The sequence below is a fragment of the Magnolia sinica genome, chromosome 3 (genome assembly GCF_029962835.1).
Source record: "Magnolia sinica isolate HGM2019 chromosome 3, MsV1, whole genome shotgun sequence".
Lineage (NCBI taxonomy): Eukaryota > Viridiplantae > Streptophyta > Magnoliopsida > Magnoliales > Magnoliaceae > Magnolia > Magnolia sinica.
The window spans coordinates 16,094,875-16,117,618 of record NC_080575.1 but is presented as its reverse complement, the minus strand read 5'-3'; positions in this window follow the sequence as shown (position 1 = coordinate 16,117,618).

The window sequence follows — 22,744 nt, the reverse complement described above, 5'->3', positions numbered from 1 at the left end:
CACATGTAATTTATACCACACACCTCCATCCAGCTATCCCCAATCTATCCATCTTGACCATTAGATTCAGACTATGACAACCACAACGTACCTGCAAGGTACTTCGAGCTAGCCCTTGACCCTTCAATTGAAGAGTACATCAACATGATGATCCAACCGTCAATCGTCATCCATAGATTGGACCATCCCTCCATTAAATTTCAAGTAAGACTAACATGTCATCTAGGATCTCTATCTTCTTGATAAGTGGAATAAACCATCCATCATCACTAACAAACCCCTGATCATCAAACCCGCAATAACTAAGATTTATAACCCACACTCAATCATCACCTGAACACTTTAAGTAAACCAGATGATCAGCTACAAATTCTAACTTAGATCAAACTAAAAAACTCTAATGTCGATAATCAAGCCATCCAACTATTAGATCGCTTAACATCATTGTTTTTAAATCCCTAATTTCGTATTATAGGTACCTTGAACTAATGCAATCGTCATGAAATAGTTAGCATGTATCACTAGATCCATCTATGGCTAGGCTCACATCACTCGATATAGGAATCCAGCATTGACTATCATAACCAAGTTATTGGACCATTGAATCTACCACAAATTATCCTTTAAACGAGTCCCAAAAACCTTGCACCCCAATGTGAATCAGACTTGGAACAAATTCGACCATTGAAAAATGCTCAAAACACTTGATATGGCCCGCCTGAGCTTTGAACATGCCTGATACTTGGTCAAAGGCTTTGATTGAGCCTTCCAAAACAAAGGGACGGTGCTAATTAGCACAGATCATGACGTGGACCCCACGTCTGAGCCGAGCGTGTACACAGATAGTGTACTCATGCTGTACACGAGATCAAGTCATCAGGTCAAAGAAGCTTTGACACGATAAAATTCACAAATGGGAAGAATATTCAAAATTTCCCTTGCGCCCAACGCTGCTCAAACAGACCGCCCGTTTGACGATGTAGATGGCCACCATCCGAATACGAAGGTGTGATCCAGACCGTTCATCTGATAGACAAGGTCCCACTGACTCTGACCACGTTGCCACCTAGGATTGAAAGCTCCTTGCGACAGCATGGCCAGCGTCCGATCTTGTATTGCAAAGGAAAGGCCCTAACGAAGGAGATAGAACCACGTACACTGCCCCTATGGCAGATCCGACCGTTGGAAACAATCGGACGGAATCCACGCACGCAACCAGAGCCCCATCGGCCCTACGGTTTCCAAAAACACGCCCCTACACGACGGATTGCGGAAAGAATCTTTCCTTATTAAGGAAAGATGTATCTCGTCCATTCATTGACGCTTAGAAGCTTCTCTCAAGCTAATCTGGAGCGTTGAGATTAGGGTTCAATGAAAATATCCTAGCAAATGAGATATGGGTGAGAAATTGAAACGGCGATGGATTTTTCGCTTATTGAGTGGCTGTTTTAATCAACATCCCTCCTTGCGCCGTGAAATGGACCCCACATTACTTTTAGGCCATATCAGGACTATCCAAATGGCCTTGATCTATGGATAAACCACCCAATTAAAAAATGTCATTTTCGTTTATCATCTTCCTTAAACTGACAATGAAACCCATCCACGTAAGCTCGGGTCCTTTCACTAATCTGAGACGTCCATCAAGTGGGCCACCTCATCAAAGGTCCATCAGGAATGATCAGACGAACTCATGTAAACACCAAACCACACCTACAAATCCCTACAAAAGGATTCTCGATCCTTCTTTTGCTAACTCAGTGCTAATCTGGGTGATTAACTATAGAAACGTCTAGAAATGGTATATCTATAAATAGTCGTTTCATTAGGGTGAATCCCAAGGGAGAGAAAAAGGTAGGAATAGTAAGAAAGAGTGTGGAAGAGATTGAGTGGCCGCTGGAGCAAGTTGCAGGCCTTGTAACAACTCGACTCAGTCCCTCTAACGGATAGGTTTGAGTTATTTCCAACCGTTCATTTGTTGAGAAGGAATAGAGAGAGGAGAGATGAGAGTGATAGTGAGAAAGGAGAATGGCAGCTGCTGGAACGAGTTTCCAGCTGGCCGTCTGAAATTTCTCAAGCTCACCTCAGCCCCTGCTCATTCAGCTCCAGTCTGATCCAGGGATCAATTTGACTTCCACTGCAATTGCATCAACTAGCTCCGATCAACTCAGCATTGAGTTTCTGAAACGCTGAACGAGTTCACGAGCCTGGTCATATTTTTGAAATCAACATTCTGATCTGAGCAATCACGTTGTGAAATTTGCCTTGACCTCTCAAAGCTGACAGATAGAACCGTCCCCAAATACAGGTATAACGTTTAAACCGATCCCTGCCAACTCTACTTCAAACAGCCTATTAACGTGCTGACTCATTGACCGTTTACAAAACCAGATCTGTAAACTCAGTCAGCCATTGTAGAGAGCGTTTCGGGCTGCAATCTTATTAGCATTAGAAGATAGTCTCTACCAGGTATAATGACCAAACTCAGTCGTATGATTAGCTCTACATCCAACTTGTGGGTGAGTAAACTCAGTAGATATCCAACTGAGTCAACTCTATACTTAGTAGCGGGCTGACTCGGTCAGTTTCCCGACTGAGTCATGCTAACTCCAATCATCTTGGGATGATTTGGGTAGCATTGGACCCAATGGAGTCATTAATCAGGCCTTGTAGTTAATAAAACTCTTATAAACTAACTCAACTCGTCGTTAGTTAAAAACCCCGATCGAGCCAACTCGGTCGTGACTCACCAGTGTTTTATAACAATTTCTCCAGGTGCAACCAACAACCATCTACCTTAGAAGACACTCCTACTTGCAATCTGACCAATCGAGATCTTTACATTCACATCTCACGACAAGAGGAACTTCCAATCTAGGTGAGGGATATCTCACATGGCTTCCTCATTTCATTAAATTCTATATTATCGGTGTCGCTGAACCGGCGATACCGAAACCCCAAGTTTTTGTTTCTCTTCCAAATATCGACGAGATATCGGTGATATTTTCGATTTTATCGAAAAAATAGCTATCGTTCTCCTTATTATTGAAAAAAAATTGAAATAAATACAAAAAAGATCTCTTACCTTCTTTTTCTCCCGATCTACCCGCGGAAGTGGATTTCGGCTAGATTTAGTGGCAAATCGCTGTTGATAGCTCTGAATTATCCGAGATAAGAAAACCCTTTTAAAAAACCCTTTTCTTTTCTTCAGAGAAAGAGATTTGAAAGCGAACTTGATTTCACCGAGATTTACGGAGATTTCGGTTCGGATTTGAAAAAGAAAAAGATAAATTTCTGGAAAGTTTTTTACGGAAGATGAGATTGATTGCGATTTTCCGGAGAAGAGGAGAGAATTTCGTAAAAACGAAATTTCTCTCACGTCCGGGAGGGGATTAGCTACTAACGGGTTGACTATACTCACAGGCTGAGTCGCGAGACTAGCTACTGAAGTGACGTCGGCAGGTTCCGTGGGCCCCACCATGATGTCTGTTTTGCATCCACACCTTCCATCCATTTGGAGAGATCATTTTAGGGCAATATCCAAAGAACGAGTTAAATCCAAAGACTGTGTGGTCCACCCAAGATTTAAATCCAAAGCTCTAGTGGACCCACGTACGTCCAACCAATAATGTTTTCTGATTGTGTTGTCCACCCAAGATTTATTTCGATCTAGTTTTTGGGGATATTATACAAAATGATGTCATGAAATGGATGGACGACGTGGATCTTAGTGCATAAAACATGGAATAGATTAAGCCAAAACACAGATATGATTCAGGGACAAGTGAATAAAGCAAGCGGAAGACTTATAGGAAAACATGTGTACAAGTGTAAATCCCTAAATTACATATACAAGCCGATCGTATGAAAGTGTTATTTAACAAAATTAAAAGTATCAAATTACATCATTTAAGTTCCCAAAAATAATCACATGATCCCGCCATCAGACAGAGGCTCGCTAGAACCCGTCTCAAAACCGCATATAGGAGAAGGCGGCCTCGTCGTCATCCGGCTCCCGCTCTGCCTCGACGTCGCATCCACATCTGCACATCAGGGCCTAAGACAGAGTCCGGTGGGTGTGTAACACCGCCTGAAACGTGGGAGTGAGTGATCAACTCGGTGGAACAATAAGGCATGGTTAACATGTTATCAGCTCAATCAAACAGGTAATGATAAAGCAGACAATTAAATAAATCCTAAGTACTCTTGTTAATGCAAGGATGAATGCAATATGATGCGTGCCCTCACGCGTACACCCTCGCGTCTTCATCTTACGTTACGCATGACATCGCCTCAAAGTGCGCCACATCTACAAAGCACATGCAAATGCGGTGCATGGATATGATTACCAAGTTGTTATTAGTCCAATTCATACACCAGGATTGGGAAGCTAAGATACCTTCCTCATATCACCATCCAAACAATAATCCATACTAGGGTCGTCAATCCTAGACATCTCATACGATCATACATTTGATGTCGTAGCAAAGGTCTCGTCACCAATCAATGCACGCCTTTCATGCCCTTACTACCACAATTTGGCTCGTCACCTCCATGCGGTATCCAGGTATGCTCGAGGTCACTACAAAGGGCTCGTCACCAATCAATGTAGGCCGACAGCACGAATATAGTGTCCCATACCACCATAATCGGCTCACGAGTTTAGTTGCTCACTGGTCACTACGGGGAGGCTCGTCACCCCAGCGTAGGCCGACAGCTCGACCACGGTGTCCCATACCACCATGTCCGGCTCATGAGTCTTAGTGGATCAAGTACCATAGTTAATTAGGATTTCACTGGTAAGTTCGGTATCCTAGATTCAAACAGTAGCGTCCATACATGGTTAACATACAACGGACAATCGGGTTACTTGACGAACTCGACTAGCACGAGCGCACGTTGAATTGAACGACATAGAGTGCGCAAACACTCCGCGTGGCCAAACCACTGCCGACAACTCTAATACGACTCGGGTTCGTCTAATACGTCCTACGTGGCGAAAGCAATCTCAACCACGATTCATAGGGTCAATTACCGATTTCCTGGACTAAGGCATAGTCCCAAACACATTACACTACTACAGGTACTCATATGGAATGTAAAACAGTAATGGAACAACAACTCAAATCATGGTACATACTCATCTGAAGAATATCAACTTAACATAAATGTAAGCATAGGAGATGCTTGAATTTAAATAACTTGGAATGTAACTGCATAAAGGAAATCATGCGCATCAATAGGAGTATTGAGAATCACTTCTCAATGCCCGCAATAAGTGTAATAAGTTACACTTAGATCATTCATGCATTTCTACAAACACTTAGCATACATGGAAACAACATACATGACGTATGTTGGAATACATACACTTCTTTTACCAAGGAGTTGTCATATGTGCATCTAGCATACATACATGACAAATAATCATGGCAAACATAAGTGCGTATTTTATACGTATACGGTACTTTATAAATACACATATAATACACAAATCTCAATATAGCATATGCATAACAGGAAAGCAACATAAACACAACATTTGGCATGTGAAATCTCATCCATAACAATAATAAATCACTAACTGGTATTGAAAGCCTTTAAAACCATAACCTATACACTTAAAGTCCGCACCTTAAGCCGGAAAAGAAATACCGAACTGATTTAGACGAGTTGTCTTCGTCAACGGCGATAGGATACCCTAAAGCAAGGATAGAAATGAGATAAAACAACATCAAGACTAATCTAAGCTCTAACACAAGTTAGGGTTAGGTTAACTTACCCCAAAAGAACTCAGAATTGTCAGAAGAACGATTCAAAGTGAAGGTTCAAAGATGAAGAAGAACAAGGAAGAATCCAAGATGATTCACCAACTTATCTCTCTCACTTCCTCTCTCTTTTCCACTCTCTTTCCAAGCTAGGGTTAGAGAAAATCGTATGGAAATGAGAGCTAGGGTTTAAGGACTATATATAGGCCTTAAAATGATGGAAATAACCCCAGGGTCAAGGTATACTTAGGTTATAACCAAAGTAAGCCTTTCTCGATCCAACGAAGCACTTCGGTGGGCCTATAACCACGAAAGGTCGGACTTAAGCTCCTTGACCATGGATCTAGGTCAAGCCGAGTTTTTATACCGACCGGCTCTTCGATCATCCGTGGCGGACCACACTCAATTCAACTGTCACCAATCTCGATCATGTCCACAAGCACTAGGATATGCCCGGGCCAACTATCCTGATCGAAGGGTGAAATTGGGTCGAATCCAACGGTCGATAGCTTAAAATCGTCGCGCAGGTGACACGACTCACATTTCATAAAAGCTTAATAAATTCCAACCATTCTCACACTCTTCACTCCGAGCTCAAGCAAATCGACCCAGAACATCAGATCGACTTGATTTTCGAGGTGAAGATCAAGCCCAACATGGTGACCGCAACAGCCTAAGATCATCGCTATCGGACTTTCGACGCGTCCAGGTCCGATCCAGATCTTCCAAAAATTCCCCAAAACAACTGGATTTAGCGATGGATCCCAGATTTCAGAGTAACGTAACACTCACTAATCTACACGTTTAGAGCCATGCAGATACAATTTAAAGTGATTGATTCGAATTTCACAAGCAATCGAGTAAAGCGCTAATTACCCCAAAACAACTACTTAAGGAAAGATTAGCACAAAAATTCCAAGGTCGTTACAATCTACCCCCTTAAAGAAAATTTCGTCCTCGAAATTCATACCTTCATATAATCCTCGAGGATCGGAGGGTAGGTCTTCCCGACCTCAGCTTTCGATTCCCAAGTAGCCTCTTCCACGCCATGATGCGTCCATAAGACCTTCACAAGAGGGATAACCTTGCTACGCAATACCGGCTCCTTCCTGTCTGAGAATACGCGTCGGTCGCAGACATAAGTGGCATCCTCACTCAACCGCACTTGCTCCCAACGATAATATGCGAAGGATCGAGAACGTATTTCTTCAGATAGAAACATGAAATACGTTATGCACGCCCGCAAGAGGTGTGGGCAAAGCAAGGCGGTATGCTACCGCTCCCACTTGGATCCTGAACTTGAAATGGACCAATAAATCTCGGCGTCCTTCCCTTCTTACCGAACCGCAAAACTCCCTTCATAGGAGAGACCTTGAAAAAACATGATCTCCCACTACAAACTCAAGCGGTCCGACGCCTCGTATCCGCATAACTCTTCGCCTACTCTGGGCCGTCAAAAGTCGACGTCGAATGATGTCAACCTTCTCAAAAGTCACCCACCAACTTCGGGCCAAGCAAACTACGCTCACCAATTTCGCCCAACAATGTGGTGCTCGCACGGCGACCATACAACGCCTCATAGGGAGCCATACCGATACTCGCCGAAACTATTATTATACCGAACTCTGCATACTGAAGACAATCATCCCAACTGTCTTTGAAATCCAAAACACAAGCTCACAACATATCTTCCAGGACTTGATTCACGCGCTCCGTCTGCCCATCTGTTTGCGGATGAAACGCGGTGCTGAACTTCAGTTTCACACCCATTGCTTCCTGGATACGAGTCCAAAAGATAGATGTAAAACGCGTATCTCTATCAGACACAATCTCCAGGGAAACTCCATGCAGACGTACTATCTCCTTGATATACAACCTAGCCAACTCATCTGCAGAATAAGTGACTCTGATCGGTAAGAAATGCGCCGACTTTGTTAATCGATCGACGATCACCCAAATAGAGTCAAATCCCTTACTCGTCCTAGACAATCCATAAATAAAATCCATAGAGATGAAATCCCACTTCCATTCAGCTATGGGCATGGGCTGCAACAACCCAGGAGGTCGGCGATACTCTGCCTTGACCTGCTGGCACGTGAGACAACGAGAAACAAATTCAACAATCTGGACTTTCATATTGTCCCACTAATACGACCTCTTCATATCCTGATACATCTTCGTGCTACCTGTATGCATCGCAAGCTTAGAACTATGGGCTAACTCGAGAACCTCACGTCTCAAGTCAGGGATGTCAGGAACACATAACCGGCCACGAAAACGTAGGCCCCCATCGGAACTAACACTCCAATCGGAGTTCTCATTTGTACCAACCCGCCGCCTCATCTTCACCAAAAGCTCATCATCTGCCCGAGCCGCAACGATCCTCTCGTCGATAAGGGCCGTACACGAATGTGTGCGATAACCTCATACGGCTCAACCACCGTAAGCTTCGCTCAAAATCGCGCACGAACTCCAACATATCCCACTGTGTCAGCAGAGCCGCAAACTCCAAAGCCTTCTTGCGACTCAACGCATCTACCACAAGGTTCGCCTTACTAGGATGGTAAGAAACATCGAACTTGAAGTCCTTCAATGTTTCCATCCATCTGCGCTCCTCATATTAAATCACGCTCCGTGAAAATATACTTAAGGCTCTTGTGGTCGCAAAAGAGCTCGAACTCCTCACCATAGAGGTAATGTCTCCAAAGCTTTAATGCGAAGATGACAACTGCCAATTCCATGTCGTGCGTAGGGTAATTCTCTTCGTGTTTCCTTAATCGACGCGAAGCATAAGCAATCACCCCGTCCTTCCGCATAAGGACACAACCCAGACCGCGAGAGGCGTCAGGATATATAATATACTTAACCCCTTGCTCGCAATACTAGCACAGGGGCGGACGTCAACTTGTCCTTCACTTCCTGAAAATAACTCCGCCCGCTCACTCCAAGCAAACTTCAAATCCTTCCGTGTCACCTGCGACACGGCCTGGCAATCTTCGAGAAGTCCCGAATAAAGCGCCGATAATAGCCTGCAAGGCCCAGAAAACTCCTCACCTCAAGAATGTTTGTCGAGCAGTCCTGCACTGCACCTACCTTGGCAAGGTCGACGGCTATCCTTCCTTGGACACCACATGTCCCAGAACTTGACTTCCTCTTTCCGGAAATCACACTTCTTAACTGTGCGAAAAGCCGATGCTCCCTAAGAGTATCCAAAACCGCTCTTAAGTGCTCCTCGTGCTCGCCCGCTCGCCGAATAAATCAAGATGTCATCGATAAAGACAATGACGAATCGAACAGGAATGGCGAAACACCCTGTTCATCAAATCCATGAACACGGCCGGTGCGTTCGCAGATCGAACGACATCACAAGGAACTCATAATGACCGGCCGGTCCTAAAAGCGGTCTTCGCACGCCTCCATCCTTGACGCCCAACTGGTGATACCCCGATTGCAGATCAACCTTCGAGAAGTACCGCGCCCCCTTCAATCGATCAAACGGATCATCAATCCCGGGCAAAGGGTACTTATTCTTCACAGCTACTTAGTTCAACTGCGATAATCAATACACAATCGCAAGGAACCATCCTTCTTCTTCACAAACAAAAGTGTGCTCCCCAAGGAGACACACTAGGCCGAATAAAACCCAATTCTAAGCAAACCATCGATCTGCGTCCTCAACTCCTCCAGTTCACTCTGAGGCCTACGATACGTGGGAAAAGAAATGGGCGCCGCACTAGGCATAAGATCGATAGCAAAATCAATCTCACGCTGAGGAGGTAATCCAGGAATCGACTCAAACACATCTTCAAATTCTCAAACTACCGGCGTACTAACCAACGCTGATTCAGCCATACTCTCCAACAGAGAAGAATAATAATCAATACGAAGAGGGTAACTGACCTGATCGGGAAAAGTAACAGTCTCGCCCTCAGGTCCATGGATCGTCACTGATTTAGCTTCACAATCAATCTCAGCTCGCATCCTCGTGAGCCAATCCATACCCATAATAACATCATAATGATAAAGCGGTGCGACTAAGAAATCAATCCGGATCGATCCACTTCCAAGATCGACCAAACAATCCATACAACGCTTGCCCAAAGCAGATGAAATCCCCGTAGCGGTAGTAAGCGTCACTCCTTGCATAGGAACAGATCTCAAACCCAAACGCCTAATCGCCGCATAAGAAATAAGAGAAGTAGTGGACCCTGTATCCACTAGCACAAAATGGGAATACCTTCAATATGCGCTGTCACCTCAGGACCTCGGCAACAAGTCAGACATAGGCGCTTCAGCCGAAAGCGCATGAACACGAGCCTCGTGCGCACGATTTTCTGGAGGAACCATGGGCGCCGAGGTGGCTCAAACCAGAACTGCAGTTCAAGGATGGATGAGTGGCGCCGATCGAAGAGGAGGAGGAGAAATAACCGAGGCATCGGACGGCTAACCCTCTGCGGTGGAGTAAAACCACCGCCGCATACGGGAAAAGCAAAAACGGTCCAAGTGCCCAACCTTCCCACAATAAGAACATCTCAGATCAGCTCTCATTGAGCGGGCGGCGCCGAACGCCTAGGAGGAGAATCAACTCGCGGCCTCTTGCAAGGAAAGGTGCACCCTGAAAGCCGCGGCCCAGGAGGCATCGGTGCTCGCATGCGGGATGCTCTATCTCCGTCTGCGCTGCTCGCAAGGACATGCTCACTAGCTCCGCATACGAAGAAATGCTAACACAACAAATCTTCGATCGGATCAGGTCTCAATCCCTCATAAAAACGCCGCATCCTCATCGGCCGATCACCCAGATCAAAGGAACATACCGCCCCAACTCAAGAAACCGGTTCTCATACTCCGTAACCGACAACCCTCTCGGCGGAGGCGAAGGAACTCACTCTCCTTCTCATGTCGACACGTAAATACTTCTTGTGGAAGCGCGCCTCAAACGCCCGCCACGACCAAACAAAGTCCTCTTCGACAAGCGAAGCACACTGTCCCACCACAAACCGGCCTCCTTCACAAACATGAAGGTGGCAAGCTCAACGCTCGACCTCGGAGCAGCAACGGCTCAGATCTTAGAGATGCGGTCTATCCAATACTCGGCCTCCTCGTGTCTATGAGAACCCGCAAAAGTAGGAGGTCGCAAGCACCGGAATCGCTCGAATGTGCCGCTAGCACTGACACGACACTGGCACTCCCGGATGGAGGCATAGGTGAAACAGTTGGAGTCGCCCTACCGACTGAGCAAAGATGCCGGCCATGGAAGAGAGGAACTCCTCCTGCTGCTGCTTGCTACTGCCGCATCAACAACATCATCTGCTCAAACCTATCAACAGGCGAGCGGACGAAGGTGCATGGCTCGGCTCAGAAACCGAGGGTGTGACCGGAGGAGCCATAGGTGTCGACCCAACACCAAGATGAGATGGACCCGCCTGCGGATCCGATCGCTATCGCTCAAGGGAGGAACCCCAGCAAGCGACTCAATCAGAGAGAGACGGGCCGAAGTCTTCGAACCCTTAGGAGGCATCCCTACATTCAATCAGAGGATGCAACCTGTCAGATTCTAAGTCACATAATCCATCCACACAACAACACAGCACAGCACAACTCCAAAGACAAACAACATGCATTCCATTAATCAAAATCGTCGTAATACAAGTAGTGCAGCAATACATGAATCACGACTAGGAAAGCATGAAAACAACAACATCTAACACTTCAAACAACCACAACAACTACAACCACTAACAGCTATAACAACTACAACAACACTACAACACTCCAACTACAAGCCAACAACGGCTACACACAGAAAGAAAACACAAACAAAGCAAAGACGGCTACGACGACAACTACTCGTCAGAATCAGGAGATGGAGGCGGAGCACCCTTATCCTACAAACAACACAGGATAAACTTCAAGGTCCGGGACATCTTCTTAAACTTATGCTTAACAAAGCCTCGAAGATCAACCATCTCCTGGCGTAAAGCGGCTTGCCCTTCTTCAAGCCGTACGAGCGGGCTCTGGCAGTCCGCTCTGCGCCCTGCTCTGGCGCCACGGGAGGAGAGCTATCACTCGAATCTCGTGCCTCAATCTCTTCCTCGTCTTGCTCTGCTTCTTCCAGACTCCGCACCGCCTTCAGGATAACTCTCATCATCACCACTCTCAGACCCGGCCTCACCCTCCGAGGCAAGCCGACCAGAACCAACCTCCATCAGCTTAAGGGTCCTCAAGTTGAGATGACGAACAGGGACCGGCTTCTCGGCTCCAAGCCTATAGCCAAACTCATGTGCGATCTTGCAAATGAGGCGGCCAAAGGGAAGAGACTCGGTCCTTCTACTCGAACGAGCGATGAGAATAATCTGGCGCAGGACGTACGTCGGCACACACAACTTCGCATCCTGCCCCACCTGATACAGAAAATCCACCATCAGGCCATACACTCGCTGCGGTTGCTCCACCTTAGATATACATTGAACGTAAAGATGTGGTGAAGCAAACGGAAGTCGTCCGTCATGAAAGAAGCCAAGAGACTCCTATTCAGCTGCCATTCGACCGACTACCACACAAGAATCGGGTGCGACGATCCTTCTCGCGCACACTGTCCACATTCTTCTCGCTGGCATGCACTTCCCCAAGTGGCACTCTCAGGAGGCGGGATATCAAAGCAACATTGACGATACCCACACGACCGCTACCACAAGGAATCTTAAACTGCAGAGGCTCTAGCAAAGGCTCCAGAATGTTGGCATAAAAAGCCCGAACAGTGCTAGCATTCGCGCGATACTTGCCTTCAAACAAGGGACCCCAACCAGCCCCTTCTAGGCGCTCCAACAAGAAGAACTCTCCAAAGAGCCGCGGATCAACATGAGCCTCAAAAGGACTCTACGCCCCTCATAGACTCCATGCGACAATTTCGCCAACAAGGTCCTACTGACAGGAGCTCGAGGATCGAGGTCCCGCTTCGTCTGGAACTCGCGCGTGGCGGACGTGCTAGCGGCGGCACCTCTCGGCCTCCGTGCACGGGTTGGGCGGCTCGGCCCGGCTTCATCCACGGGCGCTCTCTTCTTCCCCATCAAGGAAAGAAGGGAAGAAATGGAAAAGATGGTCGTCACAATCTCAAAGAGGGCCATGAGAAATGAGAGAAAGAGAGAAATAGGAAGATGGTGAAGCTTCCACACAACTATTAGCCAAATAGGGAAAGCAAGGGCTCAAATGAGAAGGAAAAAAAGGGAAATCAGCAATGGAAAGGAATATTTGAAGATGGGGTGATGGGTTTGCACGAAAATGGGAGGAAGATGAAGATTTGGGGGAGATTTGAGAGGATTTGGAGAGATTTTGGAAGAAAAGGAAAGCTTGGGAGTGGGTTTTGTGAAGGAAGTAGGTAAAAGGAAGGGTTTTAAAATGAAAACCGTGGAGGGGTGGGCCAGCCCGCTGGCCTGCGAGCCCTCGCCGAACCGGCTATGGCATCGCCGTCTCTGGACATATCGGCGATGCCTCGCCGATTTGGCGAGGCCCTCCCGGTCCCCCTTGGTCCAAAATGTGTGGTTCCCCCCGGGGCCCCACAGAACCCCGATTGGCCCCCTGCGTAGTTTGACGCCTATCGGGTCATTCCGACAGTTCAACAACGATTTCTGGAAGGTTTAAAGATGAAAAAGGGAAAGATAGACCATCTAAACTCATTAATAGAGGGTCTAGGAAAGGTTTCGGTTCGCTGTGTGTGATCAGAGTACAGACTCGATCTCTGCAAAGGTTTTCAAGAAACTTTCGCCGATAGAAGCTACGAGCACAAACACAAAGCGATGATAGACCCGCACCCAAATTACACTAAAGTGGCGACAACGTGTGGTGTGTGACCATAACCTATGTCCGGTTTAATCCAGATCATGCTCGATACCAACTTGTAACGCCCGAAATTCGGGGTCGAGCATAACTCAGCCTCCCGAGTTCCAAAACATCACTTATGCAACATATTTAATGAAGGATGTATGTTGACTGTATTAGTGCATAAAACATGGAATAGATTAAGCCAAAACACAGATATGATTCAGGGATAAGTGAATAAAGCAAGCGGAGGACTTATAGTAAAATATGTGTACAAGTGTAAATCCCTAAATTACATATACAAGCCAGATCGTATGAAAGTGTTATTTAACAAAATTATAAGTATCAAATTACATTATTTGAGTTCCCAAAAATAATCACATGATCCCGCACATCCGACCGAGGCTCGCTAGAACCCGTCTCAAAACTGCATATAAGAGAAGGCAGCCTCTCGTCATCCAGCTCCCGCTCTGCCTCGACGTCGCATCCACATCTGCAACATCTGCAACTAAGACAGTCCGGTGGGTGTGTAACACCGCCGTAAACGTGGGAGTGAGTGATCAACTCGGTGGAACAATAAGGCACTGGTTAACATGTTATCAGTTCAATCAAACAAGTAATGATAAAGCAAGACAATTAAATAAATCCTAAGTACTCTTGTTAATGCAAGGATGAATGCAATATGATGCGTGCCCTCACGCGTACACCCTCGCGTCTTCATCTTACGTTACGCATGACATCGCCTCAAAGTGCGCCACATCTACAAAGCACATGCAAATGCGGTGCATGGATATGATTACCAAGTTGTTATTAGTCCAATTCATACACCAGGATTGGGAAGCTAAGATACCTTCCTCATATCACCATCCAAACAATAATCCATACTAGGGTCGTCAATCCTAGATATCTCATACGATCATATAGTTGAGGTCGTAGCAAAGGGCTCGCCACCAATCAATGCACGCCTTTCATGCCCTTACTACCACAATTGGCTCGTCACCTCCTTGCGGTATCCAGGTATGCTCGAGGTCACTACAAAGGGCTCGTCACCAATCAATGTAGGCCGACAAACACGAATATAGTGTCTCATACCACCATAATCGGCTCACGAGTTTAGTTGCTCACTGGTCACTACGGGAGGCTCGTCACCCCAGCGTAGGCCGACAGCTCGACCACGGTGTCCCATACCACCATGTCCGGCTCATGAGTCTTAGCTGATCAAGTACCATAGTTAATAGGATTTCACTCTGGTAAGTTCGGTATCCTAGATTCAAGCAGTAGCATCCATACATGGTTAACATACATCGGACAATCGGGTTACTTGACGAACTCGACTAGCACGAGCGCACGTTGAATTGAACGACATAGAGTGCGCAAACACTCGCGTGGCCAAACCACGCCGACAACTCTAATACGACTCGGGTTCGTCTAATACGCCCCTACGTGGCGAAAGCAATCTCAACCACGAATATAGGGTCAATTACCGATTCCCTGGACTAAGACATAGTCCCAAACATCTTACACTACTACAAATAATCATATGGAATGTAAAACAGTAATGGAACAGCAACTCAAATCATGGTACATACTCATCTGAAGAATATCAACTTAACATAAATGTAAGCATAGGAGATGCTTGAATTTAAATAACTTGGAATGTAACTGCATAAAGGAAATCATGCGCATCAATAGGAGTATTGAGAATCACTTCTCAACGCCCGCAATAAGTGTAATAAGTTACACTTAGATCATTCATGCATTTCTACAAACACTTAGCATACATGGAAACAACATACATGACGTATGTTGGAATACATGCACTTAGACAATTCCTTTTACCAAGGAGTCGTCATACATGTATCTAGCATACATACATGACAAATAATCATGGCAAACACAAGTGCATATTTTATACGTATACGGTACTTTATAAATACACATAGAATACACAAATCTCAATATAATACATGCATATCAGAAACGCAACATAAACACAACATTTGGCATGTAGAATCTCATCCATAACAAGAATAAATCATTCACTGGCATTGAAAGCCTTGAAAACCATAACCTATACACTTAAAGTCCGCACCTTAAGCCAAAAAAGAAACACCGACTGATTTAGACGAGTTGTCTTCGTCGACGGCGAAAGAATACCCTAAAACAAAGATAGAAATGAGATACAACAATACTAAGACTAGTTTAAGCTCTAACACAGGTTAGGGTTAGGTTAACTTACCCCAAAAGAACTCAGAATCGTCAGAAGAACGATTCAAAGTGAAGGTTCAAAGATGAAGAAGAACAAGGAAGAATCCAAGATGATTCACCAACTTATCTCTCTCACTTTCTCTCTCTTTTCCACTCTCTTTCCAAGCTAGGGTTAGAGAAAAATCGTATGGAACTGAGAGCTAGGGTTTAAGGGCTATATATAGGCCTTAGAATGATGGAAATAACCCCAGGGTCAAGGTATACTTAGGTTATAACCAAAGTAAGCCTTTCTCGATCCAACGAAGCACTTCTGGTGGGCCTATAACTACAAAAGGTCGGACTTAAGCTCCTTGACCATGGATCTAGGTCAAGCCGAGTTTTCATACCGACCGACTCTTCAGATCAACCGTGGCGACCACACTCAATTCAACGGTCACTAATCTCGATCGTCCACAAGCACTAGGATATGCCGGGGCCAACTTCCCCGATCAAAGGGTGAAATTGGGTCGAATCCAACGGTCGATAGCTTAAAATCGTCGCGCAAGAGACACTCAGATTTCATAAAAAGCTTAATAAATTCCAACCGCTTCTCACACTCTTCACTCCGAGCTCAAGCAAATCGACCTAAACATCCGATCGACTTGATTTTCGAGGTGAAGATCAAGCCCAACTCTATGACCGCAATGTACTTAAGATCATCGCCATCGGACTTTCGACGCCCCATCCGATCCGAACTTCCAAAAATTCCCAACAACCGGATTTAGCGATGGATCCCACATTTCCGAGTAACGTAGCGCTCACTAATCTACACGTTTAGAGCCATGCAGATATAATTTAAAGTGATTGATGCGGATTTCCACAAGCAATCGAGTAAAGCGCTAATTACCCCAAAACAACTACTTAAGGAAAGATTAGCACAAAAATTCCAAGGTCGTTAAATGATATTTGTGTTTTCCCTCATTTAATGTCTTTTTTAACTTTTAAACAGGTTGGATTTCAAATAAACATTATAATGGGCCTTAGAATAGTTTCAACGGTGGGAATCACTCTCCCCGTTGTTTTCTTTGGTGGGGTCCACAACAGATTTTTATTTGATTCATTCTTTGGTTCATACCCTAAAATGATATCTAAAAATGGATGGACGGTGTGGATATAACATATACATCATAGTGGGGCCACATAACTTGGTGACGTCACGTCAGTAGCCAACTGGCTACTCAACTTGATAGTACCCATCTAATCCGCGTCCTCTCACACCCGCTGTATAGCTGCTGTATACGTAAGCAAGTTCTGTGGGTCTGATCACAGGGTATTTGTTATATCAAAACCGTCCATCAAGTTGGCGAGCTCTCTTAAGGCTTGAGACGAAAAATAAAACAGATCTAACTATCAAGTGGACCACACTGCAAAAAGCGGTGGGAGATTGAACGTCTACCATTGAAACCCTTTTGGGGTCACAAAAGTTTTAGATCAATATGAAATTTGTTTTTATTCTTCATTCAGGTCTTTGTGCCCTTATGAACAGATTGGATGGAAAATAAACGTTATGGTGGGCCCTACGTATTTTTTAACGGTGAAAATCATTACCTCTGCTACTATTTGTGGTGTGGTCCAAATGATCTTTGGACATGATTCATTTTTTGGATAATGCTCTTAAATGATCTCTAAAAATAGATGAACGATGTAGATATAATAAATACATCACTGTGGGGCCCATGTAACTTTGATCTCCTTTGAACCGTTTGTACAACTTGGAGCTCGAGCAGCTTTAGTGCACGTCTTCGCACTACACGAACCTGCAGCAGCTATATAGCTGGTGTGTGGTACACCAGCCAATCTGCTTCCAATTTTAAGGGAATGGAATGTGCTTCCAATTTAATGGTGGGATTTAATAGCGGTTGTTCCCTTTGATGTGGTCCACTTGAGATTTGGAACTACCTCATTTTTTGGACCATGTACTAAAATGATATGCTGAAATAGATTAATGGAGTTGATTTCTCGCATATATCATGGTGGGCCCACGGAATACTCTCCAATAGCCACCTCGTTATTCACAGCATCATAAAACACATGGGATACGGTGGGTACCACAAAGTCCTTACACCACCTAGAGGACTTGATTTGGCTAGTGACGTTGCCACTGTTAAGATGGCTAATGGTTGGTGCTATGTGGGCCTAATCATGATGTATTTATTTGATCCATGCTGTCCATCTATTTTTTCAGATCATTTTAGATCTTGATCCAAAACATCAGGCATGTATAACTCTCAAGTGGACCACACCACAAGAAATAGTAGCAATTGAATGTCCACCATTAAAAACCTCCCAGGGTTCAATGTAATGTTTATTTGACATCCAACTTGTTAATTAGGTTATACAAACTAGTTTGATACAAAATTTGTGGCCCTTGAGAAGTTTTTAATGGTGTGCATTCAATCAACACTGTCCTGTGATGTGGTTCACTTAAGATTTGGATCTATCTATTTTTTGGGCTTATACCATAAAATGATCTGAAAAATTGAATGGATGCGTCAATATGTCAAACAAGTGCCATATCCAAGCCATCAATCACCAAGTACACCAATATATAGATTCCATGTCCCAAAAAAGGTGTACTTTTTTAGTTCATTAACTTTTACATGTCCTAATTATTATATGTTAACTGCATTTGTATTATATGAACTCATTTTGATTACAATTGGAGCGATTTCTTATGGCAGCATATGCTTTTTGGGTCCCATTAAATGAAAACTTATTATTTAATGTATTTTTTTTGTAATTTTTTATTCCTAAATATGCAAATATGTGTATTTAGGCATGCCCTGAAGTTTTACTAAAAAATTCCATCATTTTCCCCATTATTCGTCATTTTTTTTTTCGCATTTCCGGTTATCGGCGATATTATCGGCGATAACGATAATATATCTTTATCTCTACTTAGCGAAACTTGTAGCGATACCGACAACTCGAACATAGGTGAGGGATATCTCACATGGCTTCCTCATTTCATTAAATTCTAAAATAGTGTTAAGCTTGAAAATGTAGAGATATTATAATTGTGTAAATGTTAGTCTTATTTCCCTTTGAATTAATTTCACTAATCATGTGGGAATGTTCATACCTCATTGCTCTAAGATAACATATAGAAGTTTGTATCATACTCTTTGTACCATATTTAGAACTACCTAGTTATATGTACACTTTCATCAAGTATGTTAAGAAGTAGTAAATATTGTTTCCATTTAAATGGTAAGTTTACTCCATGATTCATTTTATATGCTGGAATCATTTTAATTTGAATCTAAGGTATATGAAGTCTTAGAATAGTACATTATTTCTTTCATTCCTATTTGGTTATGTTAAACGTGAGCTAATTTGCAAATGTCTATTTACTCAATTTCTATATATAACAAACTTGTGATTAGGACTTAGTCTTGCACTCTCTAAGTTATTTTAGCAATTGTCCTATTTAGATGCATAGTTCTACTAGTAACGACAAATGTCATGATGTTTCGATTCATTCTCAAGTTGCATAATGAAGCTTAAGTATGGAATGTCACCTTTTGTAAGATGTAGTATAAACTTGTCTTGACATGCCACATTTATAGGCCCTCAGTTGAACCTTGATCAAAGTAAATGGATTTATATTGCGCTCATGTGTGGACGATTGATATCCCATTAAAAGATCACAAACCTTGACCATGTTTATGAGAACAATCCTGTTAATCCTATGGAATGTACGTGAGTATCATGGTGCATGACATCCATGCATGACATATGAGCTTTTCCGAGTGCTTAATGTAAGCCACACTCTGTTCGATTTACTGTAAGTCCTACCATTATAGTTAAACTCCCAGAGCATATGCATTTGTGTCACTTTGGGTGCTCTTTCTTTACATGAGGCATTTTCGGGATTAAACACTTCTCGGGCATACCCCGTGTATTTTTTCAGGAGATATCCTTGGGCGCACTCACCTGCATGGTCTTTTCCGGGTGGCTAGTTCTCCTTGGGCGTACCTTTGAGTTTTTTTTCGAGTGACTAGTCCTCCTTGGGCGACCCTTTATTTTGACAACTGGATGTGCATCCCCAGGTCTGTGACTTGAACATACATTCATACATTCATACATTTACATTCGAGTTCATACTATTTCCATTATGATGTAACATGTTGGTTTGAACTGTTTTGGAATAAATTGATATGCATGAATCCTTGCGGAAAATTCCCATTAAGTTTTCGCTCATCCAATTGTACTGTTGCACCAAATAGACACGGGTATGATGAATAGGTAAAGACCCCTATGGTAGGATTCCAGGGATGGCTAAGTAGGAGTTTGGCAAGGAGAGCCTTCGTACCGATGTAATTGAGTCGTTGGAGCTCAAATGATATTTTTATATTTGCATACTTTCATGTTTCATGCTTTATGTTTTACTTGGATTGTAATAAAAATTCTCTTGCTGAGGGATTTCATTTTGTGGTCATTTGTATTGAACTGTTTTGTTGTTACTTATGATCTTCTCAGTTTATGCAATAGTTGTCTTACTTTATGTCATGAAGTTTTCTATTGATTAGATGTAAAGTTGTTACTTCATAGTGTAATACTCGGGTTCTCATACTCAAGCGACCGCCCTCGGGTTTCGAGAACCAGGGTGTTACAATTTGACTCATTCCTTGAATCTTCACCTAAAATTATATTTCCAAATGGATGGACGGTGTGAATACAAAACATACATCATGATGGGGCCCACATAACTTGGTGACGTCACTTCGGTAATGAGTCTCATTACTAAAGCTCTCCATATCCAATCCGCATCCGCAGAAACAGATGTATGTGTTTCATCCAACATGATGTATGTGTGGGCCCCAACATAATGTATGTGTTTCATCCATGCCGTCCATCTATGTTTCTAGATCATTTTATGGTATGAGACCAAAAATGAGGTATATCCTAGTCTCAAGTGGACCACATTACAGGAAAAGAGTGTTGAATAAACATCGACCATTAAAAACTTTTTGGGGGCCATAAAAGTTTTGGATCAAGCTGATCTTTGTTTTTTCCATTCATCTGGGTCTATATGACCTAATCAACAGATTGGATGTCAAATAAAAGGTACACTGGGCCTTAGGAGAATTTTAATGGTGGATATCCAGTCACTATTGTTTTCCTGTGGTGTGGTCCCCCTGAGATTTATATTCCTCTCATTTTTGGTATCAAGCCCTAAAATGATCTTTAAAAATGGATGAATGGAATGGATGAAGCACATATATCATGGTGGGCTCAGAGAAGTGCCCCATGTTAAAAGTTGAGATGTGTACAACGCAAGGGAGAAAATTCTCTCGCGAAGGATAATTTTGGATTAAAAAAATAATAATCACAGAGCACATTCTCCATTCCCCATTAAGCTAGACTCCCATCACGGAAAATTTTCAATGTAAAGGACTCCAGTCATGAAAAATTTTCAACATAAAGGACTCCAATCATGAAAATTTTCAACAGAAAATCGTGGAGCGCTTTCCTTCTTATGCATTAACAAACACCACTAAACATGGAATATTTTCAGAATTCCATGTTAAGTACAAAAAATTCAGCGAGCCCTTATTGTCAGGTCAGCCCGTTGGGTTAACTTAAGCCATTTGCACCCGTAATATAATCACACTAGGCCATTTTCACCCTGAATATAATCCCACAACTAGAGTTGATTGGATCACCAATAGACCCTATACTCCAACTTTCAATAGAGTCGACATGTCTTTGTGCTAGGCCTAGCCTTTTGCATATATTAAATTTCTCTAAACATGTGAAACACTAGCAGAGAATTATGTGCAGTACTCACAAAGATGATGATTTCTCTACACATAGTAGGCAATTTCTTAGGGATTGTTGCTACTGTATGAAGTTTCAATGGGTTTTAGGTGGGTATTTATGGCTGTCTATGGGCCAACTAGGTTGCGTTAAAGATAAGAACATTGGGAGGAACTAAACAGGTGTCGTAGCAGATGGTCTTTGCCATGTTGCATGGGCAGTGATTTTAATCTTATCAGATTTCCACACGAAAAATCAAATAGGAGAAGGATGACTTGCAGCATGAGGAAATTCTTTGAATAGATTTATAAAAATGAAATGATTGATCTACCAATGGGGGGAAATAAAGTTTACATGGTCAAATAGGCATGCTAAGGCAATAAAGTCTAGATTACACCGATTCTTATTGTCGCCGAAATGGTTAGATAAAATCCATTAGTATTCCAAAGAGGTTTGCCGAAGCCTATTTCTAACCATAGTCCAATTTTGTTAGAAACAGATGAGGAAGATTGGGAGCCCCGCCCTTTTCATTTCGAATTGGCTTGGTTAGAAGTAGAAGGTTTTGTAGATAAAATAGTAGAATTGTGGTCTTCCTTCTCGATTCAGGGGAGAGCGGATTTCGTATTATTTCATAAATTAAAGATGTTAAAAAAAAAATATGTGGGTGGAAAAAACATACTTTAGGGGCATAAGATGAGGAGACTGTCAATTTATTGCAAGAAATACAATGTCTGGATCTAAAGGAAGAGGAATCTGAACTCTCCTAAGAGGAAAGAGGTTGGAAGGAAGTTTAATATAATGCTAGATTGAGAGAGGAGGAGATCAAATGAAGGTAGCAGTTGCAGGCTATTTGGTTGAAAGAAGGCGACAAGAACAAGAAAAAAATTCATGTCATTGCGAGTGTTAAAACGAGACAAATAAAATAAAATCGCTAGTGGTAGCATTTTACAAGGATTTTCTATCAAGAGAATAATGGAACAGACCTTCCCTGGATAATCTTTCTTTTAAGATGACTTCTCCAGATGTAACGCCCTGAAAATTGGGGGTCGAGAAGAAGCTCAGCTCCCGAGTTTCAACGCATCACTTATGCAACATAGGTAATGATAATTGAATGTTGTCCATATTAGTGCATTAAACATGAATGTGATTAT